The sequence below is a fragment of the Henckelia pumila genome, chromosome 2 (genome assembly GCF_033568475.1).
Source record: "Henckelia pumila isolate YLH828 chromosome 2, ASM3356847v2, whole genome shotgun sequence".
NCBI lineage: Eukaryota > Viridiplantae > Streptophyta > Magnoliopsida > Lamiales > Gesneriaceae > Henckelia > Henckelia pumila.
The window spans coordinates 189459357-189470945 of NC_133121.1; positions in this window are offsets into that span (position 1 = coordinate 189459357).

Below are 11589 nucleotides of genomic sequence, written 5' to 3' on the forward strand. Positions count from 1 at the left end.
CAAACTTGATGCATGGTGTGACCATGACATCAAGACCAAATGCTATATGCAAGCCTCGATGTCTGATGAACTCCAGAGGCGATTTGAGGACACGGTGAATGCTGCTGACATTCACACGCAACTCAAGGAACTTTTTGGGGCTCAGTCGAGGGCTGAAAGGTTCTCTACTGTTAAGGAGTTGATGACGTGCCGCATGCGTGAAGGGACTTCGGTCCGTGATCATGGGGTACGAGTGATTTGGCTCATACAGAAGTTAGCGACCCTTGATTTGGTGTTGGAGCATGAACTCAATGTGGACTTGCTGCTTCTATCTCTTCCTTCTTCATTTGATGGATTCGTGATAAATTTTAATATGAACAAGATAGAGGCCACCCTTGAAGAGATGGTCAATATGCTCGTTACATATGAATCCACACTTAAGAAGGATAAGCCAGCTTTCTTGGTGGGCTCCTCATCTTCTACTAAGAAGGGGCCAAGTATGAAGGGCAAGAAACGTTCTGCCCCACCCAAGAAAGTGGAACCCGAGAAGAAGCAAAAGACAAAGGCTTCAAACGATGGAAAATCCAAGGATGTTTGCCATTACTGCAAGAAGCCGGGTCATTGGAAGCGCAACTGCAAGGAGTATCTTGAGCAGTTGGGAACTGCAAAGGGTATGTTCTATATCGAAATAAACATGTCACTTAATACAACTTCTTGGGTATTGGATACCGGATGTGGATCTCACATTTGCAATGATTTGCAGGTGATGACAAGAAGTCGCAGGCTTAGAATGGGTGAGACCCAGCTGAGGCTCGGGAATGGTTCCAGAGTTGAAGCTACGGCCATTGGAGATGTTTGTTTGATTTTGCAGAATGGTTTTAAATTATTGTTGAGAGATGTTTTATTTGTGCCAGATTTAATTAAAAACATTATTTCTATTTCTATGCTTGATAGAGATGGTTATTCTTGTAATTTTGTGAATGGGATTTGCAATATTTACAAGAATGAATGTTTAATTGGAAATGGACAACTTGAAAACGATCTATACAATTTAAAACTAAAAGACGTTCCAGTAAATTGTATTGACAAACCGGCGACAACAAACAAAAGGAAAATCGATAGTCAAAACCCGGCAAACCTTTGGCACGCTAGACTAGGTCATATTTCCTCTAGGAGGATGAACAAACTAGTGGGAGAGGGCATGTTTGATATGTCTGATATTAACTCTCTACCTACTTGTGAATCCTGCCTAAAAGGGAAAATGACTAAATCTCCTTTTAAGGGGAAGCCTGAACGTAGTCAAAATCTGTTGGATTTGATCCATACAGATGTTTGTGGTCCATTTAGAGTAGGGACTCAACATGGCCACACCTACTTCATTACCTTTACTGATGATTATTCTAGGTATGGGTATTTATATTTAATGAAATATAAGTCTGAAGCATTTGAAAAGTTCAAAGAATTCAAGGCTGAAGTAGAAAACAAGCTAGGTAAAAGTATTAAAGCACTTCGATCGGATCGAGGTGGAGAATACTTGAGTACCGAGTTTTTGGACTATCTAAAAGAGAATGGGATTCTCTCTCAGTGGACTCCTCCTATGACACCACAGCTTAATGGTGTATCGGAGCGTCGTAATCGAACTTTGTTGGACATGGTTCGATCAATGATGAGCTTCACTGAGCTTCCACCTTCGTTTTGGGGCTATGCGCTTGAAACGGCGGTATTGTTGTTGAATAACGTCCACACTAAAGCAGTGGACAAAACACCATACGAGTTATGGAATGGCAAAGCTCCTAAGTATTCATACTTGAGGATTTGGGGATGTCCTGCTTACGTGAAGCGGACAGTGGGAGATAAGTTGGATAGTCGATCCAGCTTGTGTTATTTTGTGGGGTATCCGAAGAATTCAATCGGATATTATTTCTATTATCCTGCTGAAACAAAGGTGTTTGTTTCACGGAATGCCACCTTCTTGGAGAAGGAGTTCTTATTGGATAAGAAAGGCGAGATGATGGAACTCGAAGAAGTTCGAGAAGAACCCGAAATACAAAATAACGATCCCACACCTCAGGAACCATTGCTGGACACGCCTGCACCTAGAAGATCCGAGAGGACTTCTAGACCTCCAGTTCGATATGGTCTTCTTCTTGAAGAGGGTCAAGATGAACCCGACATTGGATGTGATCCAAGAAGCTTCAAGGAAGCAATTTCTGATGCGGATTCGAATTTATGGCTTGAAGCTATGCAGTCAGAATTGGATTCGATGCATACTAACCAAGTCTGGTCTTTAGTGGATCCTCCCGATGGAATTGTTCCAATAGGGTGTAAATGGATCTACAAAAGAAAGCTTGGGCCTGATGGTAAGATATTGACTTACAAGGCGCGATTGGTGGCGAAAGGTTATACTCAAAGGCAAGGAGTTGACTATGATGAAACCTTTTCACCAGTCGCAATGTTCAAGTCCATAAGAATCCTAATTGCCATAGCTGCATGGTATGACTATGAGATATGGCAGATGGATGTGAAGACTGCTTTTCTTAATGGAGACATTAAGGAAGAAATCTATATGAAGCAGCCTGAGGGGTTCACATCCGTGGGAAGCGAGCATAAGGTATGCAAGCTTCAGAGATCAATTTATGGTCTAAAACAAGCATCAAGAAGTTGGAACCAGAAATTTGATGAAACAATAAAAGATTTTGGTTTCATCAAGAACCCGGAGGAACCTTGCGTGTACAAGAAAGTAGTTAAGGATGCGGTGACATTCTTAGTACTTTATGTTGATGACATCCTACTCATTGGGAATGATGTAGGGATGTTGCAGTCAACAAAGATATGGTTATCAGGTAGATTTTCGATGAAGGATTTGGGAGAGGCATCCTACATTCTTGGGATACAGATCTATAGAGATAGGTCTAAGAGAATGATAGGACTCACTCAATCAACCTACATCGATACCATATTGAAACGGTTTTCAATGGATGGGTCCAAGAGAGGACATCTACCCATGTGTCATGGAGTTTCTCTATCCAAGTCTATGTGTCCCAAGACTGATGCAGAGATAGAGAATATGACACATGTACCATATGCGTCAGCTATAGGTAGTATCATGTATGGGATGATATCTACCAGACCGGATGTAGCATTTGCTCTGAGTGTCACGAGCAGATATCAGTCTAATCCTGGTCAGATGCATTGGAAAGCCGTGAAGGACATTCTTAAGTACTTGCGAAGGACTAAGAATATGTTCATGGTTTATGGAGGACGAGAACTCAAACTGGAAGGCTATACCGACTCTAGCTTCCAAAGTGATGTGGATGACTCGAAGTCAACCTCTGGATTTGTGTTCATGCTCAATGGTGGTGCTGTCTCTTGGAAGAGTTCCAAGCAGGACACCACAGCGGATTCCACCACTGAGGCTGAATACATTGCAGCATCAGCTGCTGCTAAAGAGGCCGTTTGGATGAGGAATTTCGTCCAAGAGTTGGGCGTCATTCCTGAATTTGTTGGTCCAGTCCCGGTGTACTGCGACAACACGGGTGCCGTTGCTCAAGCAAAGGAACCAAGGTCTCATCAAAGATCCAAACACGTACTGAGGAAATACCACATAATCCGGGAGATTGTGGAAAGAGGAGACATCAGTGTCGAACGAGTGGCCTCTGCAGACAATATCGCTGATCCACTTACTAAGCCTTTGCCAGGACCATTGTTTGACAAACATCGCGAAGCAATGGGTCTACGTAGTATGACTAGTTGGCTATAGGGCAAGTGGGAGATTGTAAGAGTGGGTGCCCAGTGAGCCAACTGTGTGGCTATGGGCTTTGTTGACTCTTTGTATAAACAATCTTTTGTTTAATATTATTTACACTTTTATGGCAATGACTTTATATTACTTCATATTGTTATATACTATTGTTGTTTTGATAAAGACCTTGAATATACTATAGTGTATGTAAGATGTGGTAGAACATGGAGATGTCTATCATGAAATACATCTTATAGTCACTGTATATTCTAAAACCGTTCCTAGTCGATTGAGCCGTCCGATAATAAGGATAAGGATCGCTCGAGTTTGAGACTAGCATTTGCGATGCGGAGTACCACGTTTCATTGGTAGGGAACATGGATATGTTCGAAGCATGCAAATGGATATTCATAGGATGAATAGTCGAACTACCCTATCCGGACTTTCCAAGTGGTTATCACTTATCGAGTGGATAAAGTCCGCGGTTTTGGTTGTACACCATTAGTCCTTACGACTTGAAACATCATGGAGACTCTATATGCTAGTACTGTGCTTTGACTCGTTTACCGACTCTGAGGGGGTCATCAGGTGTCGAGATTGGGTACAGTTACGACACATATAGGAGTCAATGCATTGTTGTCAAGGATTCACCACATACTTGCGAGTGTGGATATCCTATGCGATCTGAGGAGATATTAGTGTGACAAATCTCTGGCCAGAGTACTTGATGTGATTTAAGAAATGGTTTCTTAGTAGCACATGCGATGTCACTAATTTGATCTTCAAGATGTATTGCATAGTTATCGAATCTTGAGCGACTCTCGATATACCAATGGTTGTTGATTCGATCGGGATATATGGATGAAGGGACCGTACTGTACGCTAACCAAAATCTACTGGTTCTTGTAGGCACTATCAGTGATACCTAGGGAATCATGGGGCGATGTTGCTAGGCGCTTTACCATGATTCGTTGGGCAAGTCGGAAAGTGTTGTTCCGAGTCACAAGGAGTTGTGAGCCCACGGCTAGCTGTATCCCTGAACCATTGAGGGTCACACAGTGTAATGGAGTTTTAATCCCCGTTGAGATAGTTAAATTTAAAGAGTTAAATTTAATGAACTAAGGAGTTGGACTTCTTAAATAAGAGTAAGGGAGTAGGATTTCCTAAAATGACATAGGGATGGACATTTTTGGAAACCACTGAATTCGGATTCAGGAAAATTTATTTTGACTTTAAAACGTGCAGAAATGGTTTCTGTGCACATTGGTGAAATCGTTTCATCAATCGGAGTCACGATGAATTTTATATTAATTTTTGAACGAGCGGGCTTTGCTTGTCGGGCCCCAGCTTATGACTAATGGGCCCTAAGGTGTTAGTGGCCTGCATTATAAATAAGTTATTTCAGTACAGAAATTACACACAACAGGTCATAAATTTTGAGAGCAAAAATCGAAAACCCTAGTTCCTCTCAAATAATATTTCGGCCGCCCCCTTGCTCTGTCACAGAGAAATTCCGGTCTGTGATTTTGAATCGCAGTAAGGAATAACGAATCAGATTCGTTTATTCTCTTCGCAGAAAACTTCTGATAGATTTTCTAGTGCAATCTATCAGAGGGATTAAACCTCTGTTCGTGGACCTGATTGAAGGCGTTCATCGGTTCCAGGGAGAGACAACAAGAGCAGAATTGTTCTGTTGGTGTCCATTAATCTCGTTGCGAGATTTGAGGTAAAATTTATTTAATTGTTATTTAAATTTTACACACACGTAATTCAATCGATGAACGGTTGATACCCATACCATGGAAACGTTCCATGAAAAATTTTAAACTTCCGCTGCACCGGGTATCAATCGTAATTGGTCTGGGAACTCGCCAGTTTTCCAACAGTGGTATCAGAGCCAGGTTGCTCAGATCAATCGATTGAATTAATCAATTGTACAAAATTTTTGAGTCTCGGTTTTTGAAACAAAATAAATATTTTTAATAAAAAAAAAATTTTTTTTTTCCGGGGGCGAAACCCGGGCAGCGATTGGATCGCTGCCCGGAAGGGGCAGCGATGGTCGCTGCCCCCAGGGGCGGCGCACGGCGCCGCCCAAAGGGGGCGCACGGCGCAGCCCAGGGCGGCGACCGTCGCCGCCCAGGGCGGCGCACGGCGCTGCCCAGGGCAGCGCTGTGCGCTGCCCAGCGCAGCGCTGGGCGCTGCGCAGGGCAGCGCTCGGCGCCGCCCAGGGGCGGCGCTCGGCGCCGCCCAGCGGCGGCGCCAGGCGCCGCCCTGGCAGCAAGCGTTGCTGCCCTAAGGGGGCAGCCGGGCTGCCCCCGGCCCGCGCCCCGGGTGCGGGCCAACCCGGGAGTGTCCCGGGTGGCCCGCGGGAAAAAATTAATATTTTATTAAAAATTAATTTTAATATGTTAAAATTTTATTTTTGGTCCGGTCAAAAATTGTTTTTGATTGGTTCACGAGATTTCGGATCGAATTGTTCGAGTCCGTAAATTTTAAAATTGATTTTGGATAAATTTGAATTTTTGGAAAATTTTAATATTTTATCCGTAAATTGAATTTTGAAATCAATTATTTTGGTACAATTGATGATAAGATATGATCTTATGATATATTAGATAAAATATGATTTTATTTGTAAAATTGGATTTTATAGATAAAATATGATTTTATTTGATATGGAGATAAAATATGATTTTATATGTGAAATGTGATTTTATATATAAAATATGATTTTATCTTGTTTAAATTTGAATTGCCACAGCATGTTATCCAATAAATTAATTTTGAATTAAATATTATTGGATAAGGATGATCGATTGCCATGACCAATTTTGTAGGTGTATGTTAGGAATTTACATTTTGTCTTTATTATTGTTGGTTTTATTAATGGGCCTGGTTTATGGCCCGATATGAATGTCATATGTAATAAAAGTGGGCTTGGTTTATAGCCCGTTCCCACCCCCTAAAAATGTATCCCCTACTTGTCATTGTTATTTATTGTAAATACATTAGATTTAGTGGGAGATCAAGATTTGAAGATGGTGGGCCCAGCAGACAATGAAGACTGAAGAAATGTAAATTGGAAGCATATGTAATAGGATTGCATTTGCATACTGCATATTACCTAGGATTGGACTAAGACCCGTGATTGGCAACCACGGGTCAATTAGAAATGGAATCGATCATCCTATATAATATGTGATATTATGATTGTATGCATGTTTAGACATAAATTGCGTGAATCCGGCAATGCATGCAATAAATTAAATATGATGAGACAAATATTTTTATAAATAAAATCCCTCATTTTAAATATGATTTAAAATTTATATCAAGATAAATAAAGGAAATTTAAATATTGTTTAAATGTTCCTACCTTCCATCAACGGTCAATGTATGTGATGCTACCCGCGGATACGGTCCGGCTCATATTATTGGGGGGGCCCGTCCGTCGGAAAGCTGTACATTGGATCGACAAATGTTGTAAGTTGGGTGGAACTCCCATGGGATCGGCTCATATTATTGGGGGATCCACATGGCGACCGTCCATCACAACTTAATATTGATGGGTCATCTTGACATGTCACTTTAAACGGCGTCATATTATTGGGCCCTTATTGGACATGAGGTAAATACATGGGGTTGCTTTGGAAGCAATTGGGCTCTACCTTTTGAGAATTATGGTTGGCTGATATTATTCGGGACCATAAGTTTGTCAATTGGACTCCATGTTCTCACTAAGGAAAAAGTTTCCCGTTTTCACTAGAGGGTGGTGAAATCGTTAAAATAGTGGGAGTGAGATTCATAAAATTAAATTCGCCTATTTTATGTCTTAGTAAATTGTTAAACAATCATTGATATATGTCTGTTTTTCCTTTTCAGTATTTCATACAATGAATTCGCGAAATCCTTTATTCTCGATCCTCGAACAAAACAAGCTGACTGGCGCCAACTATACGGAATGGTTCCGGAAGTTGAAGATTGTCTTAACTTCGGAGAAAATGCTCTACGTGTTAGAGAAAGCACCTCCGAAGGAAGCACCAGCTGACATAAGTCCGGAGGAATTGGCCAAACTTGATGCATGGTGTGACCATGACATCAAGACCAAATGCTATATGCAAGCCTCGATGTCTGATGAACTCCAGAGGCGATTTGAGGACACGGTGAATGCTGCTGACATTCACACGCAACTCAAGGAACTTTTTGGGGCTCAGTCGAGGGCTGAAAGGTTCTCTACTGTTAAGGAGTTGATGACGTGCCGCATGCGTGAAGGGACTTCGGTCCGTGATCATGGGGTACGAGTGATTTGGCTCATACAGAAGTTAGCGACCCTTGATTTGGTGTTGGAGCATGAACTCAATGTGGACTTGCTGCTTCTATCTCTTCCTTCTTCATTTGATGGATTCGTGATAAATTTTAATATGAACAAGATAGAGGCCACCCTTGAAGAGATGGTCAATATGCTCGTTACATATGAATCCACACTTAAGAAGGATAAGCCAGCTTTCTTGGTGGGCTCCTCATCTTCTACTAAGAAGGGGCCAAGTATGAAGGGCAAGAAACGTTCTGCCCCACCCAAGAAAGTGGAACCCGAGAAGAAGCAAAAGACAAAGGCTTCAAACGATGGAAAATCCAAGGATGTTTGCCATTACTGCAAGAAGCCGGGTCATTGGAAGCGCAACTGCAAGGAGTATCTTGAGCAGTTGGGAACTGCAAAGGGTATGTTCTATATCGAAATAAACATGTCACTTAATACAACTTCTTGGGTATTGGATACCGGATGTGGATCTCACATTTGCAATGATTTGCAGGTGATGACAAGAAGTCGCAGGCTTAGAATGGGTGAGACCCAGCTGAGGCTCGGGAATGGTTCCAGAGTTGAAGCTACGGCCATTGGAGATGTTTGTTTGATTTTGCAGAATGGTTTTAAATTATTGTTGAGAGATGTTTTATTTGTGCCAGATTTAATTAAAAACATTATTTCTATTTCTATGCTTGATAGAGATGGTTATTCTTGTAATTTTGTGAATGGGATTTGCAATATTTACAAGAATGAATGTTTAATTGGAAATGGACAACTTGAAAACGATCTATACAATTTAAAACTAAAAGACGTTCCAGTAAATTGTATTGACAAACCGGCGACAACAAACAAAAGGAAAATCGATAGTCAAAACCCGGCAAACCTTTGGCACGCTAGACTAGGTCATATTTCCTCTAGGAGGATGAACAAACTAGTGGGAGAGGGCATGTTTGATATGTCTGATATTAACTCTCTACCTACTTGTGAATCCTGCCTAAAAGGGAAAATGACTAAATCTCCTTTTAAGGGGAAGCCTGAACGTAGTCAAAATCTGTTGGATTTGATCCATACAGATGTTTGTGGTCCATTTAGAGTAGGGACTCAACATGGCCACACCTACTTCATTACCTTTACTGATGATTATTCTAGGTATGGGTATTTATATTTAATGAAATATAAGTCTGAAGCATTTGAAAAGTTCAAAGAATTCAAGGCTGAAGTAGAAAACAAGCTAGGTAAAAGTATTAAAGCACTTCGATCGGATCGAGGTGGAGAATACTTGAGTACCGAGTTTTTGGACTATCTAAAAGAGAATGGGATTCTCTCTCAGTGGACTCCTCCTATGACACCACAGCTTAATGGTGTATCGGAGCGTCGTAATCGAACTTTGTTGGACATGGTTCGATCAATGATGAGCTTCACTGAGCTTCCACCTTCGTTTTGGGGCTATGCGCTTGAAACGGCGGTATTGTTGTTGAATAACGTCCACACTAAAGCAGTGGACAAAACACCATACGAGTTATGGAATGGCAAAGCTCCTAAGTATTCATACTTGAGGATTTGGGGATGTCCTGCTTACGTGAAGCGGACAGTGGGAGATAAGTTGGATAGTCGATCCAGCTTGTGTTATTTTGTGGGGTATCCGAAGAATTCAATCGGATATTATTTCTATTATCCTGCTGAAACAAAGGTGTTTGTTTCACGGAATGCCACCTTCTTGGAGAAGGAGTTCTTATTGGATAAGAAAGGCGAGATGATGGAACTCGAAGAAGTTCGAGAAGAACCCGAAATACAAAATAACGATCCCACACCTCAGGAACCATTGCTGGACACGCCTGCACCTAGAAGATCCGAGAGGACTTCTAGACCTCCAGTTCGATATGGTCTTCTTCTTGAAGAGGGTCAAGATGAACCCGACATTGGATGTGATCCAAGAAGCTTCAAGGAAGCAATTTCTGATGCGGATTCGAATTTATGGCTTGAAGCTATGCAGTCAGAATTGGATTCGATGCATACTAACCAAGTCTGGTCTTTAGTGGATCCTCCCGATGGAATTGTTCCAATAGGGTGTAAATGGATCTACAAAAGAAAGCTTGGGCCTGATGGTAAGATATTGACTTACAAGGCGCGATTGGTGGCGAAAGGTTATACTCAAAGGCAAGGAGTTGACTATGATGAAACCTTTTCACCAGTCGCAATGTTCAAGTCCATAAGAATCCTAATTGCCATAGCTGCATGGTATGACTATGAGATATGGCAGATGGATGTGAAGACTGCTTTTCTTAATGGAGACATTAAGGAAGAAATCTATATGAAGCAGCCTGAGGGGTTCACATCCATGGGAAGCGAGCATAAGGTATGCAAGCTTCAGAGATCAATTTATGGTCTAAAACAAGCATCAAGAAGTTGGAACCAGAAATTTGATGAAACAATAAAAGATTTTGGTTTCATCAAGAACCCGGAGGAACCTTGCGTGTACAAGAAAGTAGTTAAGGATGCGGTGACATTCTTAGTACTTTATGTTGATGACATCCTACTCATTGGGAATGATGTAGGGATGTTGCAGTCAACAAAGATATGGTTATCAGGTAGATTTTCGATGAAGGATTTGGGAGAGGCATCCTACATTCTTGGGATACAGATCTATAGAGATAGGTCTAAGAGAATGATAGGACTCACTCAATCAACCTACATCGATACCATATTGAAACGGTTTTCAATGGATGGGTCCAAGAGAGGACATCTACCCATGTGTCATGGAGTTTCTCTATCCAAGTCTATGTGTCCCAAGACTGATGCAGAGATAGAGAATATGACACATGTACCATATGCGTCAGCTATAGGTAGTATCATGTATGGGATGATATCTACCAGACCGGATGTAGCATTTGCTCTGAGTGTCACGAGCAGATATCAGTCTAATCCTGGTCAGATGCATTGGAAAGCCGTGAAGGACATTCTTAAGTACTTGCGAAGGACTAAGAATATGTTCATGGTTTATGGAGGACGAGAACTCAAACTGGAAGGCTATACCGACTCTAGCTTCCAAAGTGATGTGGATGACTCGAAGTCAACCTCTGGATTTGTGTTCATGCTCAATGGTGGTGCTGTCTCTTGGAAGAGTTCCAAGCAGGACACCACAGCGGATTCCACCACTGAGGCTGAATACATTGCAGCATCAGCTGCTGCTAAAGAGGCCGTTTGGATGAGGAATTTCGTCCAAGAGTTGGGCGTCATTCCTGAATTTGTTGGTCCAGTCCCGGTGTACTGCGACAACACGGGTGCCGTTGCTCAAGCAAAGGAACCAAGGTCTCATCAAAGATCCAAACACGTACTGAGGAAATACCACATAATCCGGGAGATTGTGGAAAGAGGAGACATCAGTGTCGAACGAGTGGCCTCTGCAGACAATATCGCTGATCCACTTACTAAGCCTTTGCCAGGACCATTGTTTGACAAACATCGCGAAGCAATGGGTCTACGTAGTATGACTAGTTGGCTATAGGGCAAGTGGGAGATTGTAAGAGTGGGTGCCCAGTGAGCCAACTGTGTGGCTATGGGCTTT